The sequence below is a fragment of the Lactuca sativa genome, chromosome 1 (assembly GCF_002870075.4).
Source record: "Lactuca sativa cultivar Salinas chromosome 1, Lsat_Salinas_v11, whole genome shotgun sequence".
NCBI lineage: Eukaryota > Viridiplantae > Streptophyta > Magnoliopsida > Asterales > Asteraceae > Lactuca > Lactuca sativa.
The window spans coordinates 49,936,563-49,949,120 of NC_056623.2; positions in this window are offsets into that span (position 1 = coordinate 49,936,563).

The window sequence follows — 12,558 nt, forward strand, 5'->3', positions numbered from 1 at the left end:
ATTTGGCAACCACCAATGGCTGGCCTCACATTCTTTTTATAGGGTGAGGATGGCCTTTGGTACGCAGCACAGTCCAACGAGGTATGCAGCATGTTCCCTGAACGTTGGGCGTCCCTCCGAACGTTGCGTGTTGGAGCGGGGTGAAGTCTTATCCGATGCCAACTCGAGTCAGCAGAGGCGTGGCCCATCCGAGGCCGAGCAATACGAACGCTGGGCATTCCCCCTTCGGATAAGCTTCGAATTTTTATTTAAAAACTTCAAAAATTCATATCTTTTGCATAAGAGCTCCGCTTTTGACGTTATTTATATCCACGCATAGGTGAGATTATGCTCTACAACTCTCGTTTAGACTCTATCGGCTAATTTTGAATTTATTTTTATTATATTATATTTAGGAGGCCAGGACAGGAAAACTTCGTTAGAAATTCATAACTTCTTCATCCGACGTCAGTTTTCGTCTGTCTTTTCACCGTTGCACTACTATCGATGAGATCTTCGATTCTCGTTTAGATTGTTTTGGCTAGAAATTACTCGATCTCATATTCGAACTTTGGGCTGTATACTGCTAAGCTGAAACTTCGAAAAATCACAACTTCCTCATATGAAGTCAGATTTGGACGTTCTCTTCATGCACGCCTTAGTTTAACGATCTCTACGACGTTCGTTTAGACCTCTAAGACTAAAAATCTCTGTATCATAAATTCACTATTTACGTCACGCAGTGTCGTACCGGTTCTGTCGCGAAACTTCGACATGTCATAACTTCTTCGTTATAACTCGGATTCCAACATTCTTTATATATTCGGAATCCTTGTCACGATCACTACCTATTTATGTAAAGATATTGGGCTTATCTAATATTTTATTTTAACGCTTATTTTACCGTTAATTCATTTAAGTCACAATAATTAAGCATAAAACACATAATACTTAAATAATACATTTCTATTATTTCAAAACGAGTTACAAAGGTTAACCTAGACTATTACATCATCCTTAATGCCTAACCTAGCAACACGATATATACATACATATATATATATATATATATATATATATATATATATATATATAAGATGATAATCACATGTGATTAACCCATAATATGGTTTTTATGTAATTAATGACTTGTGATTTTAATCAAATAGTAACATTAATTTTTATCAGATGTTACTAAAAGATATATTATCAAAAAATCACATATATTATTCTAATCACATGTAATTACAATCTATATAAATCATATATGATTTAAAAACTGTAAATATTTTTGGAGATTATAACATCAACAAATCATATATAAGAATTTATCATCAAATCTCACGTAATTATAACATATGTAAATGATATAGGATTTAGTTTCTGTAAATCCTTTTGCAGATTATAACATCATCAAATCATATATGATTAAACACATTCAGAGAACACAAATGATTTATCACCTTCATTCACAATTTTGGGATCTTTCTTCTTTCTCAAATATTTTATTTCAAACGTTTTAGTAACGTCTACAAGTTGAAACAAAATTTATTTACCACTAGGGTGGTTGTGTGCGTGTGTTATGATTGGTTAGCGTGTGTGTGGTTATTTTTGAATTAAGCACTGTAATTGTAATTAGCAAGATGAATAATAAAAAGAAACTCAAAACCACCACCGTAAGGTGGTGGCCGCCGCCGTGAGCCGCTGTTAACCACCACTACCCGAGGTGGTAGTGGGTGGTGCCCCACTAACAAACCCTAATGTACTTAGTAAAACCCTAATGGGCTTAAAGATTAATTTTGGGCCTATTGGGCCATGGTTGGGTGGAAATCCTAATTAGGGTTTAGAAAACCCTAATTATGAGTAATTGGGCCTTAGACTTATTTGGACCCACTTTTGGGCCTTGGGGATTGAATTGTGTATTAAGCCCAACTACACCATATGATTTAGTTGGTAGAGAGATGGACTTAATGGATTAAGTCCTTAATGGGTTAAGTGAGAAACACTTAACCCTAATCGTCATTTTATGTAAAACCCTAATTTCACTTGGAACTTGAGTTGGGCTTTCCTATTGGGCCAATATGGGCCATCCAAGAATAATCTTATGGACTAGAATATTTAGATGGGCTTTGGGGTAAGGCCCATATGAGGGTTTGGGCCCAATTTGGAAAATTGGGCCATAGATGGGCCACGGTATGGGCCTTTATGATTATGAGATATTGGGCCATTAGAAATACCAAATGTTGGACTGGACTTTGGTTGGGCCTTAGATGAGACCATGTGAAGGTTTGGGCCCAATTTGGAAACTTGGGCCATATGTGGGACTTTGAGCCATAGTTCGACTTTTGGGACTTTGGATAGGGCCTTGGGCTTGAATCAAGCTAAGTTAGGGGTAAAGTAGTCTTTTACCCCAAGCATGGATTTATGGATATGCGTTAGAACCCAATTATTAATTGGGTGTTATTTTGATGTTGACAGATTCGGGACCCTGTCATCCAGCAACTAGGGTTTTGTCAACAGGACTTCAGCAATGTGAGGTGAGTTTCCTTCTAGTAGTAACGGGTCTACGGCCACAATGTCGGCCCGTTTAAATAGTAGCGTATGTAGGGGTGAGCCCGATGTCGCGGTTAGCCCGATGCAATTTATATGTTTCCGGACTTCGGTCCGATGTCGGGGTGGTCCCGAGAAGTAGTCAAGTATGCTTGATGTCTTTGTGATTCATGCATGTATATGTGTTAGGTGTTAAGTGTTCTGGGGTAAGCCCGATGTCGGGGCAAGCCCGATGTATGTTAGTTTACATGCTATGTGATTATTTGTTCTGGGGTAAGCCCGATGTCGGGGCAAGCCCGATACATGTTAGTTATTATGCCATGCATGATATGTTCCGGGGCAAACCAATGTATGCTAGTTTATATGCTACGATTATATGTTCCGGGCTTCGGTCCGATGCCCGGGCAAGCCCGATGCAGATCATGTGATTTGGTTATGTGTTTATGATATATGTTATGATGTGTATGTGTCGGGGTAAGCCCGATTCCGGGGCAAGCCCGATGCCGGAGTGAGCCCAATGCCCGGTGCGGTCGGATGCCAGGATGAGCCCGATGTCAGGCAGGAGTCCGATGCCGAGTAAGCCGATGTCGGGATTCGTTCCGATGCAGTTGGGAGTAGTCCCAGAGTTATGTGGTTGTTATATGTTATGTGTATGTTATGTGGTAGTTTGGGGGAGCTCACTAAGCTTCGTGCTTATGGTTTTCAATTTTGGTTTCAGGTGCTTAAGTTTTCAAAAGAGGAGCTCGGGAAGATTGCAATGCACACACCATTTGTTCAGCCTAGGTTGTTCATACTCTAATATATTTGATAGATGTTATTATTGATGGGTTTTGAGCATTCTAACACCTCCTAAGTGTACATGCAACCCTAATAACCTTGGATCTATGTTTGTCTAATAATCATGCAAAGTTGTTTTCCAAGGTTATGAACCTATCTAGCATACATGGGGTACAATTTTCTTTGTATAAAAGATAGAGCTACATACCTTGTTGTTGAAAGTGTTCCTTGAAACCTTGTGAGCCTAGCACCTCAAGTGTGATGCCTCAAATGCTTCACACAACACCAAATGCAAAGAATAAACTTGAGAGAATACTCTAACACATGCAAAATCGGCCAAGCCCTCTTGTTTCTTAGTGTAGCAGATTTTGGGGCGAGTTACATTGCTTATATAGTGTGTGACATTAGGTAAACCCTAATGTTCCAGGACTCTTCATTTCTTGATCCATGGGTTAACTCCATGGAGCATCTTATGGGTGGAACCCAACTTGATAATCCATGGAGCCTCTTAGCCCACTATATAAGATATGGAAGATTTACTTAATCTACCCATATATCTAATTAGTTATCTTTTGATCACTTAATTAATTCTAAATTAATTCTTGATCAAAACTAATTAAATAATATTATTAATATATTAGAACTTATAATATATTAATAAACCATATGTGTTATTTCTCTCATTTAGTTTATCCAATTGCATGGTGCCATGCAACCCAAATGGACCATGCCGGGTCGGGTCAAGTACTTACCAGGAATAATTATGGACTTAGATACCTTATCCAACAGTCTCCCACTTGGATAAGTCTAATAACTATAACTGCAATACTTCAGGAACCGATCGGCAATCGTAGCTCTTTCAAGGTCTCTCGGAACTGAGAAGATGTTGATACGCCATTTAAGATAAGTGATCATATAATCCTCTATTCTAGATATCAGCCAAACAATTACATGGAACAATGTCTTACTTATTATCCAGCAGTTTGTTTCCCGATTCCTGATTTGTTTGACAAAGAACTTAATTGAACACATCAACTTAGTTCTGACCGGGCCCGGTACATAGGTCAAAACAAAATCATCGAGGGGTCCAGATATCAGCTTCTAATCCAAGAAGGAACAGATAAACTTCGACTCATATGTTTGTACTACTACTAGTTGAATTATACACAAAAGCACGTTTTATATCATCGAGTTACCAATGCGTTTTCGTACAATCAATGCATAATCAATTCATAGGCAACAAATCATATCTCTAGGTTTGAAGACTTATATGATATTACCATCTCACGATCACTCGAGATAAAATTCCATGAAGTGATTCCAGTGAGCGTGGGTTGATTCCAATACTCAAAACTTATGAGCACTCATGAAGTGTTGTCTTATATCCTGACACCTACAACCAACTTCATGACAGTCTTACTTCATATCTACTCCAACATATGACTGACTGTGGAAAATTTGAATAATATGTGAAACCACAACATACTATTCTGGAAGTCAAAACATGCAAAAGAAATTATAGTAAACGATTGACAAAAGATAGCAACACTTTACTCATGAATAAACACAACTTTTATTCATCATCAAATGTCAATTACACGTTACATATTTCATAATTTATCTAACTACTAAAACTTATATCATCCTTTAGCCCTATGCTCCGAGCATGCTGGAGATGCTTAACCCTACTCAGTCCCTTCGTAAAGGGATCTACTGGGTTCTCATCCGATGATACCCTCTTTGCCATGATGATCCCTTCTTCTATGTGATGTCTGATAAAATGATATTTTCTGTCGATGTGTCTGGATCTCCCGTGATCCCTTGGTTCCTTGGCTAAGGCAACAATACTTTCACTATCACAGAAAATTTCCATGGGCTCCTTTATAGCTGGTACTACTCCAAGGTCTCCTATGAAGTTCTTCAGCCATATAGCCTCCTTTGCAGCCTCGCTTGCTGCTATATACTCTGATTCACAAGTGGAATCAGCCACTGTCTCCTGCTTGGAACTCTTCCAAGTGATTGCTCCTCCGTTTAAGGTGAAGACCCAGCCCGACTGAGAGCGGAAATTATCCCTATCAGTCTGGAAACCAGCATCACAATACCCTACAACTCTCAAGTCATCACTCCCACCGAGGGTAAGGGCCCAGTCCTTAGTCCTCTGTAGGTACTTGAGGATATTCTTTACCGCAGTCTAGTGAGCCTTGCCAACATTCCCCTGATACCTGCTAACCATGCTCAAGGCAAAGGCTACATCAGGTCGAGTACAAGTCATAACATACATGATCGAGCCTACTGCCTAAGCATAAGGCACTCGACTCATTTATGCTATCTCAGCCTCAGTACTAGTACTTTGTGTCTTACTCAATCTGGCATTACTCTGGATGGTTAACTCTCCTTTCTTGGAGTTCTGCATGTTGAATCTCTTCAACACCTTGTCCAAATAGGTACTTTGACTAAGTTCAATTAGTCTTTTACTCCGGTCTCTCAAAATCCTCATCCCTAGAATATAGGCAGCTTCTCTTAGGTCCTTCATAGAGAAACACTTCCCAAGCCAGGACTTAACTTCCTGCAGAGTTGGGATGTCATTTCCTATGAGTAGTATGTCATCCACATACAATACCAAAAAGCTAACTATACTCCCACTAGCCTTGACATACACACAAGATTCATCTTCACTCCTAGAAAAGCCAAATTCCTTGACTTTCTCATCAAAGCAAAGATTCCATCTGCGAGGTGCTTGCTTTAATCCATAAATGGATTTCTCAAGCTTACACACTCTATTAGGGTACTCGTTACTGACAAAACCTTCTGGCTGACTCATGTAAACATCTTCAGTCAACTTTCCATTAAGGAAAGCGGTTTTGACATCCATTTGCCATATTTCATAGTCATGAAATGCGGCTATGGCTAACATAACCCTAATAGACTTAATCTTGGCTACTGGAGAAAAAGTCTCATCATAATCCACTCCAGGAGTTTGAGAGAAGCCCTTTGCAACCAGTCGAGCCTTATAAGTGTGTACATTACCATCCATGTCGGTCTTCTTCTTGAAGATCCTGTTGGATATAGTGTCTAAGTCCATAACTATATTTGGTATGTACTTGACCCGACCCGGCATGGTCCATTTGGGTTGCACTTCACCCGAACAATTTATGGATAATATTTGAGAATAGTACAAGTTATGATTTATTAATATATTATAAGTTCTAATATATTAATATAAGATCATATTATTTAATTAGTAGTGATCTATAATTAATCTAGGATTAATTTAGTGATCAAAGATATTACTAATTAAATATGGGCTTTTATATTTATGTAGTGTGGGCTTATGCTTATTTGGAATGGGCTAGGCTTGGATGGAGAAGTCCATGGATACTCCATGGAGCTTTAACCCATGGATCTCATGGAAATGAAGAGACATGGGTATTAGGGTTTACATGGATGTAACCCTAATCCACCACACTATATAAAGGAGGCTTTGGCTCTTGAAATCAATCTAGTGGATACTAGTTGACACATGTTGAGGTGAGGGCCGATTTCAAGAGAAGTGTGACTATTCTCTCAAAGTTCCAAGTTTGTGGTGATTTGTGACTTTCATTTGAGGCATCCACATTATTGGTGCTAGGCTCTAAAACTCCAAGCAATCAACTACAACTACAAGGTAAGTGTTTCTACTAGCTTTATTTGATTCAAGTTCCCCATGCTATGCTAGTTAGGATATAAGCCTTGGAAAAATAATTATTTGCATGTATCTTAGACAAACATAGATCCAAGGTTTATTAGGGTTGCATGTACACTTAGGAAGTGTTAGAATGCTCAAAACCCAACAGATCCATTTGCAGCCTACAGTCTTACGACCTGGTACATTTTCAACCAAGTTCCAAACTTGATTGTCATACATGGATTGTATCTCGCTATCCATAGCCTCTTTCCATTTAGCAGACTCAGGGCCTGCCATGGCTTCTGCGTAGCTGTTAGGTTCATCCAGACCTACTAGTGTCTCATCACTAATAAGTGTCTCACTTTCCGCAGTAATATGGAAACCATAGTAATGCTCAGGTGCATTCCTAACTTTCGTGGAACGCCTCAGAGGTACAGACTCGTCAATTGGCTCAACAGGAGTTTCCTCCTCAAGTTGAGGGCTAGGGTTTGAAGTTCCTTCACCACTTGAATCTTGAAGTTCTTCAAGGTCAACTTGCCTCCCATTGTCTCCTTGGCTTATAAACTCTCTCTCTTTCTCTCTCTCTCTCTCTCTCTCTTGAAAGACTCCTCTTCTTGCTACAAAGACCACATTATCACTAGGTCTGTAGAAGAGGTAACCAAAAGATCTTTGTGGGTAGCCGATGAAAATACACCTCTCGCTTCGGGGTTCTAGCTTATTATGAGACTCACGCCTCACAAAAGCCTCGCAACACCAAATCTTGATGTGGTCTAGTTTGGGTACTTTACCAGTCCACATCTCGTGAGGAGTTTTGGCAACTTTCTTTGTAGGGAATAGATTAAGAATATGGGCGGCAGTCTCTAAGGCATACCCCCAGAATGAGATTGGTAGCGAAGCTCGACTCATCATGGAACGAACCATATCCAAAAAGGTTCGATTATGCCTCTCAGCTACACCATTCAACTGCGGTGTCCTGGGAGGTGTCAATTGTGAGACAATCCCACATTCCCTAAGATAGTCGAGGAACTCTGAACTAAGATACTCACCACCTCGATCGAATCGAAGCATCTTAATGTTCCTGCCCAACTGATTCTCGACTTCCTGTTTAAATTCCTTAAACCTTTCGAAAGTCTCTGACTTATGCTTGATTAAGCAGACATATCCATATATATTGTAATCATCAGTAAAAGTCAAATAATAACGATTAGCATCCCTTGTGGCATGTTTGAATGGTCCACACACATCCGTGTGTACAAGGTCCAACAAACCTTCACCCCTCTCACAAGAACCTGTGAAAGGTGACTTTGTCATTTTTCCAAGTAAGCATGATTCGTAAGTATCATCTGACTTTAGGTCAAATAACTCCAAGACTCCATCCTTTTGGAGTTGGCCTATACGTTTCTTGCTTATATGTACAAGACGACAATGCCATAATGATGCTTTATCCAAGTTATTATTATTAAGAGAATCAATACACAAAACGTTATTTCCTAAGTTATAAACCACATATACAGTTTCATACACACCATCACAAGGTAATGCTTTAAAATAAAGAATATTATTAAAGAAAGCATTAATTGAACCACCTTCATTATCAAATGAAAAGGTAAAACCTTGTTTATACAATGCATGAAAGGAAATAATATTTCTTGCCATTTCTGGAGAATAACAACATTTATTCAAATCTACACTAAACCCACTACTTAGCGATAAAGTATAAACTCCAATCTTGGTGACAGGTGAAGCTTTCCTGTTTCCCATGATAAAGTTTATTCTTCCTTGCTCCACATTCTCACTTCTTCTTAGTCCCTGTAAATCAGAACAGATATGAATACCACAACCAATATCAAGGACCCATGAGTTAGAATGGGGTGAGTTATTAGATAAGATAGTGTAACTACCTGCATGGTTGGGTTTGACTTCCCCATCCTTCACATCATGTTGGTACTTTGGGCAGTTCCGCTTCCAATGTGCCTTTTCATGGCAATAGAAGCATCCAACCTCTTTTGGGTCAGAATAAGGAGTGATGAAACCTTTCTTGGTTCCACTTGAAGAAGAGCCATCAAGGTTCCTAGCCTTGGTACCCTTCGAAGAACTCTTTCTCTTCTTCCCTCGTCTTTTCCCGATTGCCAAGACAGGGGTGGAGTTGGTAGGAGTAGGAGTAGTAACAACCGTCTTACCCTTAAGACCACTTTCCGCGGTCTTTAAGAGTCCTTGAAGTTTGCTGAGAGTGACCTCTTCCTTGTTCATGTGGTATGTCATGTGGAATTGATCATAACATGAAGGTAAGGAGTGCAAAATGATATCTATTGCAAGCTCCTCGGGGAAGTTCACATTAAGCTTCAGCAAACGGTCCACAAATCTTTGCATTTTCTGCATGTGGCCCATGATGGGTTCACCATCCTTCATTCGGGTTGTTATCATAGAGGAGATGATTTCATACCTCTCTTGTCTTGCACTTTGATAGTATCTTTCCATCAAATCTTGGTGCATTTCAAAAGGGTAGAAGTCCTCGTAGGACTTTTGGAGGTCGGCTGTCATAGTGGCCATCATGATGCATGCCACCTTGGTGGCATCCCTTTCATGTGCCCTAAAGTCAGCGATCTCTTGAGGAGTAGCAACTGTCTCATCAATCTCCTTAAGCTCCTTATCGAGGACATATTCTTTGTCCTCGTAGCGGGTAATCATTCGGATGTTTCCGATCCATTCATTAAAGTTGGATCCATGAAAAATGACTTTCCCACACAAGTTCATTAGAGAAAAGGAGCCATTAGGATTAGAGCCAGAAGCAGCAGTGTTTGCAGACATCTGAAAAGAAGAAGAGTTTAGTTTAGAAATAGAGATAGTCCTTAATAAAACACCCAAATGTAGTATTAAGGCTAGGACCCAATCACAATATATTATACTTAGAAGAGGTATGCCATAATCTAAGTAATAACATATTTGAAAGGTAGGTGAATGACGATTCACCAATTTCCACCAAAGACGAAATATTAAAAATATTTAATTTGGTTCTTAGAAACTCCTAGATTCTTTTGAGATTCAATGAACTTTTCAAAGGCATGTTTCAATCTCGAGTGCGCCCTCCAAGTTTTGTGACTGGGATGCCGAGGATCACAAAACGAGGTGTGAAGTAACCATGCAAATTACTTGGTACCCTTAATGTATTACTCCTCAATCGATGTGTCGGTTAACCACACACGCTCCATCGATACTATGATAAACATTAAGTCACCCTTTACCTACCTTGTTAAGTTCAAGTTAGTGTGCCGGTTAACCACACACGCTCCACTAACGACTTAAACAAAGTGTAAAGTGTAATTTCATGGATTAGCACCTTATTCATATTTTCCTAAAATAACTAAGATTGGGAATTCAATAAATTTTAGTTACTTTAGTATTATCATTATACTTTTAATGAGAATTTATAAGTCCTTGTCCTACCCGTTCAGCTAACGACCCTCCACCAGTCAAGCAATCGGTGGGTGAGAGTGGACATCCATTAAGTTGCCATTTTATAGGCAATAACCTTATACCCACCTTATAGACTGACTTCGTGAATGAGGCGTACTAGCGGTAAGACGACTTTGATCTTATACATATATATATATATATATATATATATATATATATACATATATATATATATATATATATTATTATTATTATTAACTTATAATATTATAAGTATAAGGGTTGAATTTTAACTTTTAAAATTCTAAGGGTTGGAACTAAAGTTTTAATCAAGACTTTACTTGTTCCAAAACTTGAGGGCAAGTTTTGTAAACAATCAAAACTTTTCATTTCTTATAACTTATGAAGTTAATTGAGTATTAAAATGAAGACTCTTCATTTTTCTAACTCTTGTGTTCTTTTAATGGTTTTAATTCAAGTGTGACTCTTGGTTTTCCATAACTTGAGGACAAGTTATGGACTCCATTAAAACACATTATGATCAAGAATTAAACTACCAAGTAGGTTACAAAGAATTCCTATGATCATCTAATCTTCATAAGTTCAAGAACATGAATATGAACACTTTCAAGAATCATAAATTACACTTAAAACTTGTAATTTTGATAATAGCCATTGAAAATGGATTACCACAAACATTACACCATCTAAAACGAGTTTTATAACACCAAAACAGTTTAGGGTAATGTTTCTAGTCCACTTCTAGCAGAAACACACGAGAAACTGCATTCTGCAAGCTAAACTCGTCGAGTTCCCTAAGGAACTCGTCGAGTTCATGTGTTAACTCATGAACTCGGCGAGTTTTTGGCCAGAACTCGTCGAGTTTTGCAGTCTGTATAGTTTTAGGTTTTGAAAAACAAGTTTTGCATCAAGTATCATACAAACAAGCCTAGGCTCTGATACCAATGATGGGTTTTGATCATTCTAACACTTCCTAAGTGTACATGCAACCCTAATAAACTTGGATCTATGTTTGTCTAATAATCATGCAAATTTGTTTTCCAAGGTTATGAACCTATCTAGCATACATGGGGTACAATTTTCTTTGTATAAAAGATAGAACTACATACCTTGTTGTTGAAAGTGTTCCTTGAAACCTTGTGAGCCTAGCATCTCAAGTGTGATGCCTCAAATGCTTCACACAATACCAAATGCAAAGAATAAACTTGAGAGAATACTCTAACACATGCAAAATCGGCCAAGCCCTCTTGTTTCTTAGTGTAGCAGATTTTGGGGAGAGTTACATTGCTTATATAGTGTGTGACATTAGGTAAACCCTAATGTTCCATGACTCTTCATTTCTTGATCCATGGGTTAACTCCATGGAGCATCTTATGGGTGGAACCCAACTTGATAATCCATGGAGCCTCTTAGCCCACTATATAAGATATGGAAGATTTACTTAATCTACCCATATATCTAATTAGTTATCTTTTGATCACTTAATTAATTCTAAATTAATTCTTGATCAAAACTAATTAAATAATATTATTAATATATTAGAACTCATATAATATATTAATAAACCATATGTGTTATTTCTCTCATTTAGTTTATCCAATTGCATGGTGCCATGCAACCCAAATGGACCATGCCGGGTCGGGTCAAGTACTTACCAGAAATAATTATGGACTTAGACACCTTATCCAACAATTATGTTCAAAAGATATACGATTTATATTTTATATGTTGAAAGATAATTATGGTTTTATTAATGATTTAAAATGAAATTTTTGGACCGTGTTTTTGGGATGTTTCATTAGGATTGGTTGATCCAAAAAAGATATCAACAAAATAGATTTGGACGATCGTCAGATGGTCACCATCTTTCTTACGAAAGAAGGTTGGGTCGACCGAGCCTTGTTTAAACGTTGATTGATTTATGAATTGGGTAAGGGTTTCATACCATGCTCAAGGAGCTTGTTTCAAACCATACACAGCCTTATCCAAAATGTAACAATGGTTTGGATACTTCTCATTTACGAATCCCGGTGGCTGCTCCACATAGACCGTTTCCTCTAACTCACCATTTAGAAAGACACATTTCACATCCATCTGATAGACTTCAAAGTTTTTATGAGCTGCGTAGGCGAGGAAAATGTGAACAGATTTTA